The sequence below is a fragment of the Micropterus salmoides genome, unplaced genomic scaffold (assembly GCF_014851395.1).
Source record: "Micropterus salmoides isolate LMB-PRFRI ecotype aquatic unplaced genomic scaffold, ASM1485139v1 Ms_hic_scaffold_3, whole genome shotgun sequence".
Taxonomy (NCBI): Eukaryota; Metazoa; Chordata; class Actinopteri; order Centrarchiformes; family Centrarchidae; genus Micropterus; species Micropterus salmoides.
The window spans coordinates 40,444,967-40,467,823 of NW_024042261.1; the positions used below are offsets into that span (position 1 = coordinate 40,444,967).

Below are 22,857 nucleotides of genomic sequence, written 5' to 3' on the forward strand. Positions count from 1 at the left end.
TCGGTGGCCTGCAGATGTCGCTCGCAGCGTTTGAACAGAGAGGTGCAGGAACAGCACACAGACAAAGTGAGTTAGCGATGAACGAAAACAAAACCTAAGGAGGATTTAAAACGTGGGACTGACCGCGAACACACCGCGCTTCTACAGACATATCTTGAGAATATTACAGTGAAACCAGCCTGCTTGTGCATGAAGGCAGCTTTGATCTGCAGCCGAGGACAAACTGTGTGAAGAGATGAAAGCAGCAAATGACAGGTGTCAATGAGCTTTTCTCACATTTCTATGGTTTTCATGTTTTCAGTCCAAACTGCAAAACTTTAGTCTGAAAACCAGCAGGGACCGAAACTGTCAGAAAACTACATATTATACATAAAAGTTGCTTTCTGGCCACAGGAAAGAACAAAATTTGATTATTGTGTTACTTATTACTATGGTCTTAGCACAGTGTAGTACTACCTGCTGTAGTATCTAGTAGGAATACAGTACAGATCTTTACAGTGGTGTAAAATAATAAAATCAAAAATACTTTATTATATAAGCTAATGCATTCTTTTCTTCTAATTCTTTTGATATATTCCAGTTTGTTCACAGTTTGAAGTAAAAAGAAAACTGGTTTAATTTAGTAAATCCTAAAAGTAGTGTGCATCTTTGTTTTACCATTTAAATGTAATATAATTAATGATACCTAAAATCTTTGCTAGTATTTCCATGTGTGAATTTAAAAGCACAGAAAAATACTTATATACTATAAAATACTTAACAAATAAAATTTAAATTTAAAACAAACAAGTCAATAAAAGCATTAAAAAGAAAGACGAGTTTCCACCCTCTTTAGTTTCATGTGAGTGTGATGTGTTGTTAGCGCAGTGTGACTTCTGGGGGGCATCAATCAGTGATCAATAGCAGATCAATCAGTGTCCTCTCTTTAAACTCTCTCTGATCTGATCGGCCGTTAACAGTCATGAAATCAATAAAAAGAAACATCAGTAGATTATCAAACATCCTCCGACCCAAGATTAAAGAGCAGCACCAACAGCTTCCAAGACAGAGCTAAATATCATGTTACACATCAGGAGTTGAGGAAGTTAATCTTTCTATGTAGAATTTAATGTTTCTATGTATATTTGTGCATAAATTGGCTAGAAGTCAGTTTACATGACATATTTGGTAAGACTATATTTTATGGGTCCAAAATGTCCTGATGATTTCCTAAAAAGTCTCTTAATTTGGGAGAAAATAGTAATTTCCTTGAAAGAAAATCTCTCCATTAGAACATTAAAGTAAATAATCATTAATTCCTCATTTATTATTGGACATTTTACTCACATATATGTTAAACTGTATACTTGCCTGTAGTAAAATTTCACAATTTGTACAGAAGTATATGAATTGTATTTATTTTCTCTATAATTGAAGCCTAAATACATAGTAATTCCTCTGGAATTTAAATACCAGTAAAATAAAGCACAGGTTACCTTTATTTAGTCTTAATTAATTGAATTACATTTACAAGTTGGTGACAATAAATGGCATGAAGTTTAAAAATGTGTCGGAGGTCACGGTTACTCAGGAAACAGATGGAATAAAAGCTCCTCTAATAAGAAAAGCTCTTTGTTGGCCCTAAACTGTGCAGAGTTCCCCTGCTGAAAGGTACTTGTGTAATTGGGCAAAAGGCAGGTGGGACTAGGGTTCCGTATCAAGAACCAGTTCCAAGTTGGAACGTTACCATATTTCCAAGAACTGTGGTTTCGTTAAGACCCGTGTGTTTGGATTCTGCTTCTCGGTTCCCAACTTTCTGCGTGTCTCAGCTCCTGACTGAACTGCAGTCAGCATTTTCCACTCTATCCATCATTTGTGACGCAGTACGTCAACAAAGCGTGACGAAGAGGGTCCTTCTGGTTCTGGTCCTGGACCGTGGCGGACCGCGGCAAACTCTCCAAAGTTTGACTCAGCTTCACTAAAAACCTGCAGCAGCTGCAGTAAGGAAGTTTGGTGCAAGGGAGGAAGCGGCTCCGACATGACGAAGCGTTTCCTTCAACGCGGCGTGAATCTGAAGGAACACTTCAACGTGTTCAACGTGTCGCGCTCTCCCAGATCCAGCTAACGCTAACAGCAGCAACGCCTCAGGTGAGCCGACGTTCACCTTTTATACTGAAGGGAAACCGACGATGGCTACAGACGAGACGAGTACCAGAGACGCCCCTCTAGGACAGAGACTCCTTTCTCTTTAGAGACATGCAGGGGAAGAGGAGCGAGGAGGAAGAGGAGGAAGGTCACTGAGCGCTGACCAGATCTGTCTTGAAGAATCAGAACCGAGATTCGATTGGAAGAATCGTTATGATCAAATCTGAACGAAACCCAACCCTAGGCGGGACAGGAAGTAGTGTGGGCAGGCTCGTAAACATAAGCTGTGTGAGCCGGCAGGCTAACAAATCAAACACGTTATTGTCATTAACCTCATCACATACTTGGAGATGTGAATTGTGCATGTTTTGGGCCTTTTTGGGCTTCCGTACTTCTTGTGTAATTTTGTCAGCAGTTGTGTCTGTTAGAAAGTAAATAGTGAGAGATCATTCCCAGCCAGGAGGTGTACGTGAATATAGATTGTTTGTCACTGAAATGAATGGTGGATGAAATCTATGGCGTGACTGTACCTTTAGGGTCATGGTTGGGGTTTAGGTCAGCCAATCCCAGAGAAGAATTGGTTTGCAGGTCTTGAGAGGAAGCAGCGTCTGTGAGACTTGACTCCACCAGGTGAAAGTGACACATTGAGATGAGTCGCTCCATTACTTTCTCGGTGTGTTATTACATGTCACACACCGACTGCGCAGAGAAATTCGTTAAGGTCATTATTTGTTTTGCGCACAACAGAGTGAAGCAACGTGGTTCTTGTCCCCCTCCAACAACGCTCAGACAAAATGGAAAAGAGATTCTGAGACCAAGACACGATTAGTCAAAATATATGAATCCAATAAAAATACATATGAAATAAAGTCAAACACAATATAAAAGCCTATAGTGAGGTAGCGACTTGTGTGCAGTAGTGATGAATTGCAGTAAATCTATATGCTTAATGAGAACTGGTTTGTCTTTTAGAGATATTTTCCTCTCAGCATGAATCAGCAAAACGTCAGGAAGCCCCAGACTGCTCTGTGAGCTGGACTCCAGACATCCACCCCCTCCTCTCTCTCTCTCTCTCTCTCTCTCTCTCTCTCTCTCTCTCTCTCTCTCTCTGTCTGTCTGTCAGTGTCTCTCTCCCCGTCTGGCTGCTTCCCTGTCTGTCTGGCTCGGCCTCTGTACTGTGGCTGATTAGTGAGCACGGCGGGAGTTCACTCGCAGGCTTTTTGGATGTGTTTCTGTTCTCCGCTCGCTCTGCCTTTTGGCTCGTCCCGTCCATGTCCACTCGCTGCGGCGGCTGGGTTTCAACACTCCCCTGTCCAGCATGCCTTTTGGCAGGGTTTCAATACTGCGTCTACTCTGCTGCACTGCATTTAGGACATGGCATCTTTTGGATGGCTCTCAATACTCTTTCTTTGGCTTTGTGTTGTTTGTTTTGTTTTTTGGCGTAGCTTTCTTTGAAGCCTCGAGTTTGTTTTTTTGGAACCAGAAATAAGAATATTTGGATGACAGGGTGGAGCTAGAGAGGGATACACATCACTGCACTGTGGTAGCGACTTGTCAATCAGCTTGTAGCCCCGCCCTAAAGCCTCCCCTGCTTCCTGGTCTCTGTTCCTCTAAATGGGACCATAATTTACTAAATGAACATCATGCTGTGTTGAAGAAGACTTGAAACTAGCGACTGAGACCAGAAACTCAGCAGGAAAGTGTTTACTGAGGGAATAAATCAGCTGACAAGTAGAAACATTTTCTCATAGACTTCTATACAATCACACTTCTTTCTGCAGCCGCTGGAGTCGCCCCCTGCTGGCTGCTAGAGAGAATGCAGGTTTAAGTCGCCCCCTGCTGGCTGCTAGAGAGGACGCAGGTTTAAGTTGCCCCCCCTGCTGGCTGCTAGAGAGGACGCAGGTTTAAGTCGCCCCCTGCTGGCTGCTAGAGGACGCAGGTTTAAGTCGCCCTCCTGCTGGCTGTTAGAGAGGACGCAGGTTTAAGTCGCCCCCTGCTGGCTGTTAGAGAGGACGCAGGTTTAAGTCGCCCCCTGCTGGCTGCTAGAGAGGACGCAGGTTTAAGTCGCCCCCTGCTGGCTGTTAGAGAGAACGCAGGTTTAAGTCGCCCCCCCTGCTGGCTGCTAGAGAGGACGCAGGTTTAAGTCGCCCCCCCTGCTGGCTGCTAGAGAGGACGCAGGTTTAAGTCGCCCCCCCTGCTGGCTGCTAGAGAGGACGCAGGTTTAAGTTGCCCCCCCTGCTGGCTGTAAGAGAGGACGCAGGTTTAAGTCGCCCCCTGCTGGCTGCTAGAGAGGACACAGGTTTAAGTCGCCCCCTGCTGGCTGTTAGAGAGGACGCAGGTTTAAGTCGCCCCCTGCTGGCTGCTAGAGAGGACACAGGTTTATGGCGCCCCCTGCTGGCTGTTAGAGAGGACGCAGGTTTAAGTCGCCCCCTGCTGGCTGTTAGAGAGGACGCAGGTTTAAGTCGCCCCCTGCTGGCTGCTAGAGGACACAGGTTTAAGTCGCCCCCTGCTGGCTGCTAGAGAGGACGCAGGTTTAAGTCGCCCCCCTGCTGGCCGCTAGAGAGGACGCAGGTTTAAGTCGCCCCCCCTGCTAGCTGCTAGAGGACGCAGGTTTAAGTCGCCCCCTGCTGGCTGCTAGAGAGGACGCAGGTTTAAGTCGCCCCCTGCTGGCTGCTAGAGAGGACGCAGGTTTAAGTCGCCCCCTGCTGGCTGCTAGAGAGGACACAGGTTTATGGCGCCCCCTGCTGGCTGTTAGAGAGGACGCAGGTTTAAGTCGCCCCCTGCTGGCTGTTAGAGAGGACGCAGGTTTAAGTCGCCCCCTGCTGGCTGCTAGAGAGGACGCAGGTTTAAGTCGCCCCCTGCTGGCCGCTAGAGAGGACGCAGGTTTAAGTCGCCCCCTGCTGGCTGCTAGAGAGGACGCAGGTTTAAGTCGCCCCCTGCTGGCCGCTAGAGAGAACGCAGGTTTAAGTCGCCCCCTGCTGGCTGCTAGAGAGGACACAGGTTTATGGCGCCCCCTGCTGGCTGTTAGAGAGGACGCAGGTTTAAGTCGCCCCCCCTGCTGGCTGCTAGAGAGGACGCAGGTTTATGGCGCCCCCTGCTGGCTGTTAGAGAGGACGCAGGTTTAAGTCGCCCCCTGCTGGCTGCTAGAGAGGACGCAGGTTTAAGTCGCCCCCCTGCTGGCCGCTAGAGAGGACGCAGGTTCAAGTCGCCCCCTGCTGGCTGCTAGAGAGGACGCAGGTTTAAGTCGCCCCCTGCTGGCTGCTAGAGAGGACGCAGGTTTAAGTCGCCCCCTGCTGGCTGCTAGAGAGGACACAGGTTTATGGCGCCCCCTGCTGGCTGCTAGAGAGGACGCAGGTTTAAGTCGCCCCCTGCTGGCTGTTAGAGAGAACGCAGGTTTAAGTCGCCCCCCCTGCTGGCTGCTAGAGAGGACGCAGGTTTAAGTCGCCCCCCCTGCTGGCTGCTAGAGAGGACGCAGGTTTAAGTCGCCCCCCTGCTGGCTGCTAGAGAGGACGCAGGTTTAAGTCGCCCCCCTGCTGGCTGCTAGAGAGGACGCAGGTTTAAGTTGCCCCCCTGCTGGCTGTAAGAGAGGACGCAGGTTTAAGTCGCCCCCTGCTGGCTGCTAGAGAGGACACAGGTTTAAGTCGCCCCCTGCTGGCTGTTAGAGAGGACGCAGGTTTAAGTCGCCCCCTGCTGGCTGCTAGAGAGGACGCAGCTTTAAGTCGCCCCCTGCTGGCCGCTAGAGGACGCAGGTTTAAGTCGCCCCCTGCTGGCTGCTAGAGAGGACACAGGTTTAAGTCGCCCCCTGCTGGCTGCTAGAGAGGACGCAGGTTTAAGTCGCCCCCTGCTGGCCGCTAGAGGACGCAGGTTTAAGTCGCCCCCTGCTGGCTGCTAGAGAGGACGCAGGTTTAAGTCGCCCCCTGCTGGCCGCTAGAGAGAACGCAGGTTTAAGTCGCCCCCTGCTGGCTGCTAGAGAGGACACAGGTTTATGGCGCCCCCTGCTGGCTGTTAGAGAGGACGCAGGTTTAAGTCGCCCCCTGCTGGCTGTTAGAGAGGACGCAGGTTTAAGTCGCCCCCTGCTGGCTGCTAGAGGACACAGGTTTAAGTCGCCCCCTGCTGGCTGCTAGAGAGGACGCAGGTTTAAGTCGCCCCCTGCTGGCCGCTAGAGAGGACGCAGGTTTAAGTCGCCCCCCTGCTAGCTGCTAGAGGACGCAGGTTTAAGTCGCCCCCTGCTGGCTGCTAGAGAGGACGCAGGTTTAAGTCGCCCCCTGCTGGCTGCTAGAGAGGACGCAGGTTTAAGTCGCCCCCTGCTGGCTGCTAGAGAGGACACAGGTTTATGGCGCCCCCTGCTGGCTGTTAGAGAGGACGCAGGTTTAAGTCGCCCCCTGCTGGCTGTTAGAGAGGACGCAGGTTTAAGTCGCCCCCTGCTGGCTGCTAGAGAGGACGCAGGTTTAAGTCGCCCCCTGCTGGCCGCTAGAGGACGCAGGTTTAAGTCGCCCCCTGCTGGCTGCTAGAGAGGACGCAGGTTTAAGTCGCCCCCTGCTGGCCGCTAGAGAGAACGCAGGTTTAAGTCGCCCCCTGCTGGCTGCTAGAGAGGACACAGGTTTATGGCGCCCCCTGCTGGCTGTTAGAGAGGACGCAGGTTTAAGTCGCCCCCCCTGCTGGCTGCTAGAGAGGACGCAGGTTTATGGCGCCCCCTGCTGGCTGTTAGAGAGGACGCAGGTTTAAGTCGCCCCCTGCTGGCTGTTAGAGAGGACGCAGCTTTAAGTCGCCCCCTGCTGGCCGCTAGAGGACGCAGGTTTAAGTCGCCCCCTGCTGGCTGCTAGAGAGGACGCAGGTTTAAGTCGCCCCCTGCTGGCTGCTAGAGAGGACGCAGGTTTAAGTCGCCCCCTGCTGGCCGCTAGAGAGAACGCAGGTTTAAGTCGCCCCCTGCTGGCTGCTAGAGAGGACACAGGTTTATGGCGCCCCCTGCTGGCTGTTAGAGAGGACGCAGGTTTAAGTCGCCCCCTGCTGGCTGTTAGAGAGGACGCAGGTTTAAGTCGCCCCCTGCTGGCTGCTAGAGGACACAGGTTTAAGTCGCCCCCTGCTGGCTGCTAGAGAGGACGCAGGTTTAAGTCGCCCCCCTGCTGGCCGCTAGAGAGGACGCAGGTTTAAGTCGCCCCCTGCTGGCTGCTAGAGAGGACGCAGGTTTAAGTCGCCCCCCCTGCTAGCTGCTAGAGGACGCAGGTTTAAGTCGCCCCCTGCTGGCTGCTAGAGAGGACGCAGGTTTAAGTCGCCCCCTGCTGGCTGCTAGAGAGGACACAGGTTTATGGCGCCCCCTGCTGGCTGTTAGAGAGGACGCAGGTTTAAGTCGCCCCCTGCTGGCTGTTAGAGAGGACGCAGGTTTAAGTCGCCCCCTGCTGGCCGCTAGAGGACGCAGGTTTAAGTCACCCCCCCTGCTGGCTGCTAGAGAGGACGCAGGTTTAAGTCGCCCCCTGCTGGCTGCTAGAGAGGACGCAGGTTTAAGTCGCCCCCTGCTGGCCACTAGAGGACGCAGGTTTAAGTCACCCCCCCGCTGGCTGCTAGAGGACGCAGGTTTAAGTCGCCCCCCCGCTGGCTGCTAGAGAGAACGCAGGTTTAAGGCACCCAGAGGTTCCCGCTTATGATTCAGAAAGCTCTTAACTGCATTCTGAAGTGATATGAAGAGAGAGGAATAACTGCGAGATATCGAGATGTACACTAGAAAGATATGGTTGTAAGTACAGGAACATTTTGACCTAATACAAAGTCATAACAGGTAATTAAAGTAATATTTGCATGATCACTCAAAGGTCATATAAATGTTAATGATGAAGAACAAACACACGAGACCACAGTGGATATTTGACCTAAACTACAGCAATTGCTATTCTAACTATTTGGAATTATTTTATTATAGAATATTGTTTATTTATGTATTTAAAAGGGACAGTGCATATAAATGAACATATTTGCTTTTTAGCAATGTAAATAGGCTATTTTAAATCTGTAGGTAGGCAATTAAACAATAAATTAAATATACAATACAATATAATTATATAATTATATAAAGTCCTGTTCATGCAGTAAGAGCTGTTTACGCAGTAAAGTACCATTCTATGCAATTAAGTGCAAAGTCATTGTATTAAAGTGATATTTAGTGCAGTAAAGTGCTGCATCTAGTGCAAGGCCACACAACAGGGTAAGAGGTATGATCTATGATTTAAGAAGGTGCCCCACTAAAGTGCAGACAATTTGTTTGTATCTGTATGCACACACACACACACACACATGCACACAGTGAAACAGAGTCGTCAGTAATCGCACATTTGATGTGTCTTGAACCATCGTTTGAGGTGAGTCTTTAATGTGGGGTAAGTATAGCAGCTGGTAACTTGTTCCAGATATCAGTTCCCTAAACTGACACACAGTTTGTCCAAATGTTGTGAGTCTGTAAGGCACCACTCAGTGGAAGCCGTAGTTGCGGTTCTGCCACCACCAGTTCATTTTATTTTCATGTATTCACTTAGTCGGGGTGGAGCGAGACCATGTAAGATCTTATAAATAGAGCAGGCAAATTTAAACAAATTTTCAAAACGTAGGAAAAGATTTTTATGGTTCTTTTAAAAAGTGGTTCTATTGGTTTGTGGCATATTTGTGAGTGGCCAGTTTGTAAAACACCATAATTACACCATAATATGCACATTCACTGCAGCCCCACTAAATAAGAGTGTTATAGATTAGAGTAAAAAACCTGCAGCCTTCTGGGACGTTAATTGGACACAAATCTGATTGAAACAATGAAATCTAGTCTTGTACATGAGCTTTTGCTCAGTTTTAATTTGAGCAAAAACCTGCAGGTGTCACCGTGTTTTCTGTCTTTAATGCCCTGAAGCTTAAAATCTATTTTTCAGCACGGAGACTGAAAACTCCTCTGGTCAGACTGCACCTTATATACAACATACTTGATGAATAAATGGATTTGCACAATTCATGAAATGTTTGGCTTGTATCCACATGGCTGACTGTAAACCGAGGTTTTGGACAAATTAAAAGTTTAAATTTTTCATCCTGAATGAATGTGTGAACCACATTTCATGACAATTCATCCAGTAGTTGTTGAGATTTTTCAGTCGATAGACCGACATTGGGCAGCCTTTGGATTGGATGAGCTAACTGGATGGATTTCAGTACTGCGCCAAGTGGTGATCAGAAAAAGAGGAACAAGGAGATGATGAGAGAGAGATGATGTTTCTATCTGTAACCCTGAGGGAAGAATATGAAGAGTGAAAATGAGCATTTATTGATGCGGATCAGCTAATAAAAAAAGAAGAGAATCTCTCTCTCTCTCTCTCTCCTGTCACTCTGTATCTCTCTCTCTCTCTCTGTCCACCGGTCAGATCAGCTGATCCAGATTTCATTGAGGAAGAAGAAGATTATTCTGGTCTGCCTTCTGAAACTATTAGGAGTTCAGTTTGTGAATGAAACGTCCTCGGTCTGACGGGACGCCTGCTGGCATCAAACTGAAAACTCCCCCTGGGTCTCTGCTCGATGTGTGACTCATCAGACTGCTGCCGACACACAAACCAGCGGAGATTGGAAATATCGACTTCAAAACTAATTCCGAGCAGATTTAAAGCTCCGTGTTCTTCTGTTTTCACTTGTATACTCTGGCTCGGGGTCATGAGTGATCTCTGTGACGCAGATAAATGTAGTTACAAAGACAGCAGGACCTCTTCTGTGTTGTTTCTCTGCCACTCAGACACACACTCTGTCCTGTCTCTAGTGGTCCAGACTGGTCCAGCTCTGGGTCCCTGCCATGGCTGTAAGTGAAGGTGGATCCTCTCAAACCACCTTTTGGTTGCAGTCTCTGGCCATGTTCTTTCCATGTTGGGTCAAAAAAGATCAGCGTTCCACTTGAAGTGCCACTTGTTATCCCAGCCCATGCGTCAGTGCAGATGCAGGAAGTAGCTTTTCCTTTATGCAGTGAGGCAGAATGACATTATGATAATGTCATGCTTCAGATATCTCTGAGTTGTTAGTGTGGTATGTGGAAGTCATTTTGATACCAAGTAATCCATCTGAAATCTATTTAAAGTTTATTACAGTACTACAGTGTTCCATTTTCAGGACATTTCATTTACAATAGCTTGTTATATTAATGTTTATATTAGATAGTGTATTAAGTTTTGCTGCGATGGACTGGTGACCCGTCCAGGGTGGACCCCGCCTTTCGCCCGATGTAAGCCGGGATTGGCTCCAGCCCCCGCGACCCTGTAACGTTACGCAGGATGAGAGGTTGACGATGGATGGATGAAGTTTTGTCACTGTACTTCACTGAACAAAACTATACAGTGAGTCATATTAAGAAGTGGAGATGATATCGATCCTCGTCTCATTGCTCGTCGATGTGTTGGTAATGCCTCGGGGCTCCAGTAGGGGGATTGCGCTTCTCGTCCTCATTCAATACAGACGAGAGAAGGCGAGAGCTGCGTGTGCGTTTCTTTGACCTTCTCCCGCCATGTCCGAGTGTTTACTTTGTCGTTGGTGTTTAAGCTAGCTACTGTTACGTACTTTTGCTGTAAGGTTTATGTGCATATTTATCACTATAAAGTTGTGTTCACGCTGTAAGCGAATTTAATATTTTCCTAGCTTGCGAGTTTGACCGCTGGACATTTTGAGTGTTCACACGCCTTAAGGGCGTAGGCCATGTCATGGTAGAGACAATGAAGTGGATGTGTTAAAAGTACATTTCATTTAAGTGTTATGTGAGAACTCAGTTAAAATATCATATGATAACTTAGTTAAAAATATAATTTAGAATGCACTGAGTCTGAGTGCATGAATATTGAAATGTATGTTTTTTTGTATACATTGTACAAAAGGTAATTCATTACAGACGAGTGGAGGTGAGAGCTGCGGGTGTGTTTCTTCAACCTTCTCCCGTTACTTTCCCCCTTTTTAAGGGCACAGCACTTCCACCAAAGAGACATCCCCTCTACACGGATCACATGGTTTCATTTGAACAACTGTTTGAGGCCCAAAGCAAAGATTAGAGAAAATATTAAGCCTACTTAAGTTACAGGACATAACCACATCTTAACACTTATCCATATGTGGCCTCGTACACTCGTGTTTCTTAATCTTCTCAGATAAATGTAAAATGTGATAAATGTGTCGCCTGTACCAGTCCATGTTGTATCCGTCCCTGCCGTTTTAAAAAGCAAGCATGGGAAGCAAAGTAAGGCATTTACATGACTGCATCCAGCTAGCCAAGGCTGAACGCCTGTGTCTTCTGAATTTATGTTTCTATGGGCATATCTTGTGTCAGCTATTGGCTGCGCTGCTGTGCTGCCTGGGCGATCTTTCTAGTTCCCCAGAAGAGATATTTATATAGGTGCATTTTAAACACACATATGATTAAAAAAGTAGTTACTGTTTATTTCAAAAAAGAAAAATCAAAACCCTTTCCACCACCAGGGAGGGCAGTGCCCTCTACTGGCCATATTGAAGCCTCGAATTTGGCTTTATGTTTTTTTTGAAGCGGCAGAGTGAACAGGCTGTGGCTGGGGTGTGTACTGTCCTTTAATATCCTTTGATATCCTTTGGGATCTGCAGGCAGCTCACAAGTGATCTTTTTAACACAAGAATAACTTAATATACATAAATTATTTATTCTAGCATTCTTTAACATATAGCTATATGTTTGTTTTTATTTGTTTAGCTTCTTATCTTTGTTTAGTTTGATGTCTGCATTTGTAAACTCCTTAAAATGTGTTCTTTGTCAACATATTTGTCCAATAAAGCAATTCTGTTTTGGAGAATGTCTGTGCTGTTTTAGTAAATGAAAACCGGCCTAAAGCTGAAGAGTATCTTCTCGGTCTGACGCGGTGATACAGCAGTGACTCGCTTAAACATGTCTGTTGTAGAGGTGGTGACATGGCGATCTGTCCCAGCTGTGACGATAGGGGGGGGGGATCAGTGGTTGTAACATGTACATTTTATATGAAGGGGGCATTTTCATCTTAAACTGGCTGTTAAATTGCTTTAAATTCTTTTAAAGAGCTTGTTTAAAACCACCTCTGTTCCCCCATGTAGCAGATAATCCTACAGACTGACTCCGGCTCTGCCATTTGTCAGCCTGCTTACATAATAATGAGCCTGATTGAATATTCACAGCTGCGAGATTAGGCTGCAGTTTGTTGGTCTGACCAGCAGGAGGCGGTGCACACAGCAGAGCAGACAGAGGGGGCTGCCAAAACCATTATGTAATGTCTCAGTCTTCCCTTTCCTCTCTCTGATTCCCTTTTATCTTTTCATCGACTTATCTTTCATTCAGCCTTTCTATCGCTCTCTCACCGGCACACCATCCTTTCTCAACGTGACTCGCTCTTTTTCCTCTCACTCTTGTTTAAATGTATAATTTTGTAATACAAAATACACATACACACTCTCTAGACAGTCATTAGACAACTGTCCGACCTTCGCTGCTCTTCATAGCCCACAGGAGACACCGCACACAATTCATTCACACACACACCTACAGCCTCCCTACTGCCGTGCTGTTCGCCCCCCGAGGCAGTACAGAAGTCCTTCTCTGAATAATGTGATCTCTCTTCAGGCGCGCTTGATTTAACTCAGCTCTGCAGGATTTTTCCTCCTGCAAAGACCTCAGATAGATCTGTCGGTCTTCACTCCTTCCGAGGAATCAAATGCACCCCCAGGTTTCTTCAGAGGTGAACGCTGAACTCTGTTTCTACCAGAACAGAGAACAGACAGGATGGGACTAACGTGATCTGGGCTTTTTGACTAAATTCTGTCTTTTCAAACACTGTTGAACGCCACGTACAGACTAATCCCATTTTAAGGTATATGGCTGGTGTTATTCTATATTTTAATGTGGGTGACAAATCCCATGAAACAGTTAAAAACCAACAAAGTGTCTGTCTCTCAATACTGTCTGACTCCCTCTCTCTGGCTCTAAGCTCAGAGCTCATTGGTTCCTACCGAATATGTATAATAATCTTTAAAAAACACCTCACAGATATATAGTTTTAAAGGGCTTAGTAATTTTCTAAAACAGCTGCTCACTGTAGTTTCTATCTATAACTGCATTTGTTGGGGACTATTTTCTGCAGCAGATTAATCCACACATGGTGCTCCAGTGAGAATCAGGAGCCACATGACGGTGGAAGCGGGATGAGGTCTGTTCAGTGCATATGCTGCCTTCAAAAATATGACAAATCCCGAGTCATACTTTGGGTCGGTTCAGATCCACCAAAGTCTGGATTGAGTCTAATTATCCTCGGGTCTATTTAGGTTGGGTCTGACTGTCCTCAGGTTGACACGTGCAAATACATTGGGATGAAAACAATGCTCTGTTCCTTTGGTGCACTGGTCGAACGATCATAAGAAAACGCGTGTATTGATTTCACTGTGCCACTTTATGGTGTACAAACAGTTAGGGAACTTGAAACACCAGTTTATTCCCACTAAAGTAGCTCAACTCTGGTGGGACTCGAACCCACAACCTTTGAATCACTTCTCCTGAGTGTAACTAGAAGTCCAATGCGCTATCCATTGCGCCACAGAGCCACATGTTCCCTGGCTGGCTTGACTTTCATGGCTCTTGAGATGTGGTGGAACTGTAGTCCCAGTGTCTTCTTTCCTCTTGGGACTATTTGCCAGCAAAAGGCAGGGACGAATAAGAAGACTGCTAGCTGATGAAAACAAAGCTTGTTTCAAAGAAATTAGAGCGATAACAGATTGATTTGACTGTGCTACTTTATGATGGGTAACACTTAAGAGAAGGGTTTGTCTTCCAGCTTGATCCCATTTATAAAGTTGCTCGACTCTGGTGGGACTCGAACCCACAACCTTTGAATCACTTCTCCTGAGTGTAACTAGAAGTCCAATGCGCTATCCATTGCGCCACAGAGCCACATGTTCCCTGTTGCTCAAGTGAAGGTTTTGTTGGCCGAGACACGTCTTAGGCATTAAAGAAAATGTTTGACACTTTGAAATGAGTATGTATTGTTAAAAAGCAAGTACAAGTAGTGATTTGGTGGGAAAAACTGAACACAGACTGTTTGTTTACTACGTAGCTTCACAGTCTACCTCTGTGGAAGTGGCTGGCTTGACTTTCATGGCTCTTGAGATGTGGTGGAACTGTAGTCCCAGTGTCTTCTTTCCTCTTGGGACTATTTGCCAGCAAAAGGCAGGGACGAATAAGAAGACTGCTAGCTGATGAAAACAAAGCTTGTTTCAAAGAAATTAGAGCGATAACAGATTGATTTGACTGTGCTACTTTATGATGGGTAACACTTAAGAGAAGGGTTTGTCTTCCAGCTTGATCCCATTTATAAAGTTGCTCGACTCTGATGGGACTCGAACCCACAACCTTTGAATCACTTCTCCTGACTGTAACTAGAAGTCCAACGCGCTATCCATTGCGCCACAGAGCCACATGTTCCCTGTTGCTCAAGTGAAGGTTTTGTTGGCTGAGACATGTCTTGTCAATTTTTGCTCCCCAGATTTCATTGTTACCCCCTTTATATCCGACCTTTCCCTAATCATTTGACTCATGGGTTCTATAAACAGGGCAAAGAGGAGCAGCGATGCACAACACCCTTGTCTTGTTCCTCTTTCCAGAATGATTGAACTGGTTAGATCTCCATTGATTTTGATTCTAGCCGTTGGCTTGTTGTATAGAGCTGCAAATGTGTCAATTATAGTCGTATGAAAGCCATATTTTGAAAGTACTTTATATAAAAATGACCACCTCACTGAGTCGAATGCTTTCTCTGTATCCAAACTTAATATCAGTGTCTCCAGTTTTTGATAAGTGATTTGTCTCATAACGTGTAGTGTTTTCCTGATGTCTTTGTCTGACAAAGCCAGTCGGGTCCTTATGTATTAATGCTGGTAGTATCAGTTCTATTCTTTTAGATAATATAGAGGTGAATAGTTTATAATCATTATGTAAAAGACTTATAGGACGATAAATCCCACAATCCAATTTGTCCTTCCCCTCTTTAGGTATGACTGAGATCATTGCCTCCCTCCATGAGGGGGGATATTCTTATTTTCCAAAACCCAATTAAACGTTTTTAATAGTGTTGGTTAGTTAGTTGATCTTGCATTACTTTGTACCATTCTGTGGGAAAACCATCTGTCCCTGGAGATTTCCCTCCTTTCATTCTCCTGATTGCTGATTGAATTTCTTCTTTTGTTATGTTAGATATTAATTTTCCATTTTGTACATCAGTGATCTGTGGGAGGTCAATCTGGGCCAAAAAAGCATCGATCTGGTTGTCGTTGCCTTTCTGTGGCTGGGAATATAATGTTTTATAGTATTTTAGGAAACACTGCTGGATTTTTTCCAGACTAGTTTCTATTTCATTTGTGTATAGTTCTATCCGCTTGTTGTTTTCTTAATCTATATGATAGAAGTGTCAGTGATTTTCCCCCTACCTCACAGTATTGTTGTTTTGTGAAAAGGAGCTTTTTTTGAATTTTTTATTTATTTCATCTATTTCTTGTTGTAGTTTTTTAATTTTATGTTTGTTGTCATATTTGAGAGACTTTGTGTGTTCTTTCTGTAGTCTCTTCAAATCTTCCTCCAGTTTTTTTCATTATCATTATTATCCAAGTACGACTGAATTTCACTTTTCAATTTATCTTTAATAACTGGGTTATTCAGAATGTTTGAGTTCAGTCTCCAGAGAGTGGATTCCTTCTTATTATTCAGGTGGACTGACCATGGTCTGAGATAGTGCTAGCTTTTATTTCACAATTATCAACCCTACAAAGATCTCCTTTAAGCATAAAAAAGTAATCTATGCACGAGTAGACATTGTGAGTGGGTGCGTAATGTGAGTAGTCTCGGCTCGTCGGGTTTATCTCTCTCCACACGTCCACAATCCCCACTTCACACATCCAAGTATTTAATCTTCTGCTACTGTTTTTGGCGCCCGATTTCCCGTTTGATGAGTCAATTTTGGGAAATTATCGGATATTAAAATCTCTGCCACATATTAAAATTCCTTGACTTTTTGTTGTTATTAGATCAACTATATGTTTATAAAAGGACCAGTCACTGCCCGGAGGGACGTACACGTTAAGGAGACTCATCACAATTCCTTCTATTTTGCCCGTAACCATAACAAATCTGCCTTTGCTATCCTTATGTTCTGATATGTGTTCGTAATTTACAGCACCGGAAATCAGAGTTGCCACTCCTCTCCTCCTTCCCGATCCATGGGAAGAAAACTAAATCCTGATTTATTCAATTTGGCATGTTCAGAGTCATTAAGGTGTGACTCTTGCAAGAAAGCTACTTGAATTTTATCCTTCCTTAATTGTGGTAAGATTTTCCCCCTCCTAACTGGATTGAGTATTCCATTTATATTAAATGATGCTATCTTTAAAGACCTGTTTTGCATCTATGTGATTCCCCCCTTCATCCTGCTCAGAAACCTGGTGCGCTTCCCCCTCCCTGCAAGAACCAGCAGGGAATGAACGACTAACATATTAATAAACATAAAACCGAACACAATTTGTCCGTGAAACTCCCTATGTAGGGGTCTGTTAACCTGACCCTTTTGAGCCTCCCAAGGTGGCTCGAAGGGAAAAGTCTCCCTCCTCATGCCGGAGGGAGAGGCTGTTGCAGGCCCTTACCTGCAACAGTCGCATGTTGGAATAATAAAAATGATAAAAATAAATAAAAAAGATTCAAAGGTGAAAAGTTAGTCCCGAACGAACCAGTCAGTCCTGACATGGAATTCCACCATCAATTACAATTAACTCCGCCGTCCTCGAAGCTTGGGGTTAAATCCTTTAGGTTCCGGAGGGGGCCGGTGATGATCTCCTGAAGGCTCACAGCTTCTCCCTGTAGTTCTCCCGCCCGGCTTTGCGTGTGTCCTTCCTCGCTCGTCTGTCTACTCTTTTCCAGGTTGGCGCTGCACCTGCTCCATGAGCGTCTCCAGAGGTCTGGTGGTTGTCACAGTGTAGCCTCTTCTCCGCAGGTCCTCTGATGCCTCCTCTATAGTACTGTAGGTTCTGGTTCTGTCATCGTGTCTCACGCGCAGTCTGGCTGGGAAGAGGGTCTGGAACGGAATTTTATTTTCCTTCAGCACTTTGCGGATCTCTGAATATTGTCTTTGTTGTTTGAGTATCAGAGGTGGATAGTCGTGGTCCAGGCTTATGTGGTTTTCTTGCCAGGTAAACCCCTTCCTCTGCCATGCCTTGTGGAGTAATAACTATTTTGTTTTGAAACTTAAAAACTTAATTATGATGGAGCGTGGCGGCACATCCACTTTGATCCCACCGACCTATGAGCTCTTTCAATCTGCAGGTCAGGCATGTCATCACCCTACGGACACTCACAAACTACAAGAGACCATCCCCCAACACTGCCGGTACTCAACGACTGGCAGACGAGCTGAATGGTTTCTACTGTAGGTTTGAAAAGCCCAGAGTCACACCTCTCCCCCACTCCAACGCCATCTTCAAACAGTCACCTTCCCCCTCTGAACTCTCACCTGCACTCAAGATCTGGGAAGAGGACGTGAGCCACCTCTTCCAAAGGCAGAAGATCAGGAAGACTCCTGGACCTGACGGTGTCTCATCATTGTGCCTGAAAATCTGTGCGGACCAGCTGGCCCCCATCTTCACACAGATCTGGCCCCCATCTTCACACAGATCTTCAACAGATCACCGGAGCCGTGTGAAGTTCCCTCCTGCTTCAAACGCTCCACAATCATCCCGGTCCCAAAAAAAACCTCCATCTCTGGACTGAATGACTACAGGACTGTCGCCCTGACATCTGTGGTCATGAAGTCCTTTGAAAGACTGGTGTTGGCCCACCTGAAGGACATTACAGGCCCCCTGCTGGACCCCCTGCAGTTTGCCTACAGGGCTAACAGGTCAGTGGATGATGCAGTCAACTTGGGTCTGCATCACATCCTGCAACACCTCGACTCTCCAGGGACATATGCAGGGATCCTGTTCGTGGACTTCAGCTCGGCGTTTAACACCATCATCCCGGACATCCTCAGCACCAAACTCACCCAGCTCACTGTGCCAGCCTCCACCTGTCAGTGGATCACAGACTTCCTGACAGCAGGTGAGGCTGGAGAACATCACATCCAGCACCCGGACTATCAGCACTGGCGCCCCCCAGGGGTGTGTGCTCTCCCCACTGCTCTTCTCCCTCTACACCAACGACTGCACCTGAGGAGAGCCATCTGTCAAAATCCTGAAGTTCGCTGACAACACAACGGTCATCCCAACACTGACACCATCATCAAGAAGGCCCAGCAGAGGATGGACTTCCTGCGTCAGCTCAGGAAGCTCAACCTGCCTAAGGAGCTGCTGATCCAGTTCTACACAGCCATCATCCAGTCTGTTCTCTGCACCTCTGTCACCTCCCCCTGTCTTCGTACGATTTTTATTGCTCTAAGTGGTGTTATGGCTCTGACCCCCTTGTCTACGCTTTTTATGAAGTTATTTATTTGGCTTGTATGGGGGAAATTCTCTCATTTCTCTAGCTCAACCGGGAGATCTCTCACTATGCGACCATCCTGACAATGTTCCGACCGGAAGTGGCTGGCTTGACTTTCATGGCTCTTGAGATGTGGTGGAACTGTAGTCCCAGTGTCTTCTTTCCTCTTGGGACTATTTGCCAGCAAAAGGCAGGGACGAATAAGAAGACTGCTAGCTGATGAAAACAAAGCTTGATTCAAAGAAATTAGAGCGATCACAGATTGATTTGACTGTGCTACTTTATGATGGACTTTCAGCTGGGTAACACTTAAGAGAAGGGTGTCTATGAAGATTCTCAGTAATCCAGGTCATAGTTATCCAACAAAGGTTAAAATCAAGGGCAACTGGACTTGGTTGAAGATACTGGAAGACGTTTCGTCCCTCATCCAAAGGACTTCTTCAGTTCTGACTGACTGGCTGGGAAACTCAGCTATTTAACCTCAGTGGGGTCGTTATCCCGGGGTCATCGATACCGCTAGAACAAAACTACAGGGGAGGAGGAAAAGAAGGTCAAACGCAACAACATTGTGATTCCATACGTGTCTGGAGTATCAGAGAAACTCAGGAGGATTTTCAACAAACATAACATCCCTGTGTTTTTTAAACCCAAGAACACACTAAGACAGATGCTGGTCCACCCCAAAGACCGCACACCCAAACACAAGAAAAGCAATCTAGTGTATGCGGTCCAATGCAGTGAGGAATGCACAGACCTGTATATTGGGGAGACTAAACAACCACGACACAAACGCATGGCTCAACACAGAAGGGCCAACTCCTCAGGTCAAGACTCTGCAGTCTACTTACATCTGAAGGACAGAGGACACTCGTTTGAGGACCACCAGGTGCACATTTTAGACAGAGAAGATGGATGGTTTGAAAGAGGTGTCAAGGAAGCATCTACACCAGGGTTGAGAAGCCGTCATTGAACAGGGGAGGGGGTCTACGCCACCACTTATCCTCCACTTACAATGCTGTCCTTTCATCACTTCCCAGGAAACTCAACAAACGTAACCTATTGGCCTCAGGTGAAGATACCAACGATGGTCGTTCAGTCTTGGCCACAGGTAGTCTTAACGACTGTAACGATTGTCGTCACAGCAACAAGGAACACTAACGAACCAGCGGTATCGATGACACGGGATAACGACCCCACTGAGGTTAAATAGCTGAGTTTCCCTGCCAGTCAGTCAGAACTGAAGAAGTCCTTTGGATGAGGGACGAAATGTCTTCCAGTATCTTCAACCAAGTCCAGTTGCCCTTGATTTTAACCTTCGTTGGATACTTAAGAGAAGGGTTTGTCTTCCAGCTTGATCCCATTTATAAAGCAAAGCTTGTTTCAAAGTAATTAGAGTGATAACAGATTGATTTGACTGTGCTACTTTATGATGGACTTTCAGCTGGGTAACACTTAAGAGAAGGGTTTATCTTCCAGCTTGATCCCATTAGTAAAGCAACTTGACTCTGGTGGGACTCGAACCCACAACCTTTGAATTACTTCTCCTGAGTGTATCTAGAAGTCCAACGCGCTATCCATTGCGCCACAGAGCCACATGTTCCCTGTTGCTCAAGTGAAGGTTTTGTTGGCCGAGACACGTCTTAGGCATTAAAGAAAATGTTTGACACTTTGAAATGAGTATGTATTGTTAAAAAGCAAGTACAAGTAGTGATTTGGTGGGAAAAACTGAACACAGACTGTTTGTTTACTACGTAGCTTCACAGTCTACCTCTGTGGAAGTGGCTGGCTTGACTTTTATGGCTCTTGAGATGTGGTGGAACTGTAGTCCCAGTGTCTTCTTTCCTCTTGGGACTATTTGCCAGCAAAAGGCAGGGACGAATAAGAAGACTGCTAGCTGATGAAAACAAAGCTTGTTTCAAAGAAATTAGAGCGATAACAGATTGATTTGACTGTGCTACTTTATGATGGGTAACACTTAAGAGAAGGGTTTGTCTTCCAGCTTGATCCCATTTATAAAGTTGCTCGACTCTGATGGGACTTGAACCCTCAACCTTTGAATCACTTCTCCTGAGTGTAACTAGAAGTCCAACTCGCTATCCATTGCGCCACAGAGTCACATGTTCCCTGTTGCTCAAGTGAAGGTTTTGTTGGCCGAGACACGTCTTAGGCATTAAAGAAAATGTTTGACACTTTGAAATGAGTATGTATTGTTAAAAGCAAGTACAAGTAGTGATTTGGTGGGAAAAACTGAACACAGACTGTTTGTTTACTACGTAGCTTCACAGTCTACCTCTGTGGAAGTGGCTGGCTTGACTTTCATGGCTCTTGAGATGTGGTGGAACTGTAGTCCCAGTGTCTTCTTTCCTCTTGGGACTATTTGCCAGCAAAAGGCAGGGACGAATAAGAAGACTGCTAGCTGATGAAAACAAAGCTTGTTTCAAAGAAATTAGAGCGATAACAGATTGATTTGACTGTGCTACTTTATGATGGGTAACACTTAAGAGAAGGGTTTGTCTTCCAGCTTGATCCCATTTATAAAGTTGCTCGACTCTGGTGGGACTCGAACCCACAACCTTGGAATCACTTCTCCTGAGTGTATCTAGAAGTCCAATGCGCTATCCATTGCGCCACAGAGCCACATGTTCCCTCTTGCTCAAGTGAAGGTTTTGTTGGCCGAGACACGTCTTAGGCATTACAGAAAATGTTTGACACTTTGAAATGAGTATGTATTGTTAAAAAGCAAGTACAAGTAGTGATTTGGTGGGAAAAACTGAACACAGACTGTTTGTTTACTACGTAGCTTCACAGTCTACCTCTGTGGAAGTGGCTGGCTTGACTTTCATGGCTCTTGAGATGTGGTGGAACTGTAGTCCCAGTGTCTTCTTTCCTCTTGGGACTATTTGCCAGCAAAAGGCAGGGACGAATAAGAAGACTGCTAGCTGATGAAAACAAAGCTTGTTTCAAAGAAATTAGAGCGATAACAGATTGATTTGACTGTGCTACTTTATGATGGGTAACACTTAAGAGAAGGGTTTGTCTTCCAGCTTGATCCCATTTATAAAGTTGCTCGACTCTGGTGGGACTCGAACCCACAACCTTTGAATCACTTCTCCTGAGTGTAACTAGAAGTCCAATGCGCTATCCATTGCGCCACAGAGCCACATGTTCCCTGTTGCTCAAGTGAAGGTTTTGTTGGCCGAGACACGTCTTAGGCATTAAAGAAAATGTTTGACACTTTGAAATGAGTATGTATTGTTAAAAAGCAAGTACAAGTAGTGATTTGGTGGGAAAAACTGAACACAGACTGTTTGTTTACTACGTAGCTTCACAGTCTACCTCTGTGGAAGTGGCTGGCTTGACTTTCATGGCTCTTGAGATGTGGTGGAACTGTAGTCCCAGTGTCTTCTTTCCTCTTGGGACTATTTGGTCAAAAAAGGTTTGGAGAAATACATCCACCAGTTGGTTTGATGGATTTGCTGACCTGTTTCACTTTAAAGATAATGCATGCTTTGTGAAAATATAAGAAGATGTCCCCTGTAATCAACAAGGACAACAACAGCAGGACATTTGACCCTTTCTTGTCATTTCTCCCTTCTTAGTATGTGAGATAAAATGCTCCCACTCGCTGCCATTTAAAAGGATGGGAACTATGTAGCAGTAAAGGTCAGGAAATGCATACAGAAACACACACACAGCTTTCATAATGTGCAGCTCATGTACGAGTGTACATTTAAACAAAACAAAGAGTGAAGGGAGGACAGTCCCAGTTCAGTTATGCAGGGTGTGTGTGTGTGTGTGTTTTAGAGAAAGAAGTGGGTGTGGCATAAAGATGGTGAGGGATACTGCCAAGCGGTTGGTCGGTTTGGGTGTACATATGGTGCTCTGATTGGCTGGTTTGCATCACAATCGGATTCGTCATTGGCTGAAAGGCAAACAATGGCCGTGTTATTGGTCAGTTTAGAGAACAAAAGGCTGTTTGGGCATCGAGGCGGAAAGGTGGGGAGGTCAGTGTGTGTGCGTGAGTTATTGTGTGTGTAGTCCTTATTGTATTATTGAAGGGCAACGTATTTTCTCCAGCATGTTGGGAAAAATTGATCTGAGTACAGGCAGTATGTTGATTGAAAGTTGATTGAAAGACAATAATTTAACCCTCTGAGTTTGTGTTTTTCTACCGGTGCATGGATACTTCTCACCCCCTTGTAAATGTCTGCACATGTAAATATTTTTGCGTATCA

General features: G+C 45.7%; 6 non-coding genes across 6 annotated transcripts; all 6 read right to left on the minus strand.

The window, feature by feature from the left end:
• Positions 1-13,621: 13,621 nt before the first annotated feature.
• Positions 13,622-13,713, minus strand: trnar-ucu. The gene is given in 2 exon segments: positions 13,622-13,657; positions 13,677-13,713. It is a non-coding gene; the product is annotated as a tRNA-Arg (tRNA).
• A 254-nt stretch (positions 13,714-13,967) lies between these two features.
• Positions 13,968-14,059, minus strand: trnar-ucu. Its single transcript is given in 2 exon segments — positions 13,968-14,003; positions 14,023-14,059. It is a non-coding gene; the product is annotated as a tRNA-Arg (tRNA).
• A 431-nt stretch (positions 14,060-14,490) lies between these two features.
• trnar-ucu lies at positions 14,491-14,582 on the minus strand. The gene is given in 2 exon segments: positions 14,491-14,526; positions 14,546-14,582. It is a non-coding gene; the product is annotated as a tRNA-Arg (tRNA).
• Positions 14,583-20,122: 5,540 nt separating this feature from the next.
• Positions 20,123-20,214, minus strand: trnar-ucu. The gene is given in 2 exon segments: positions 20,123-20,158; positions 20,178-20,214. It is a non-coding gene; the product is annotated as a tRNA-Arg (tRNA).
• A 953-nt stretch (positions 20,215-21,167) lies between these two features.
• trnar-ucu lies at positions 21,168-21,259 on the minus strand. Its single transcript has 2 exons — positions 21,223-21,259; positions 21,168-21,202 (listed from the first exon to the last, which is right to left on the minus strand). It is a non-coding gene; the product is annotated as a tRNA-Arg (tRNA).
• A 431-nt stretch (positions 21,260-21,690) lies between these two features.
• Positions 21,691-21,782, minus strand: trnar-ucu. Its single transcript is given in 2 exon segments — positions 21,691-21,726; positions 21,746-21,782. It is a non-coding gene; the product is annotated as a tRNA-Arg (tRNA).
• Positions 21,783-22,857: the final 1,075 nt, after the last annotated feature.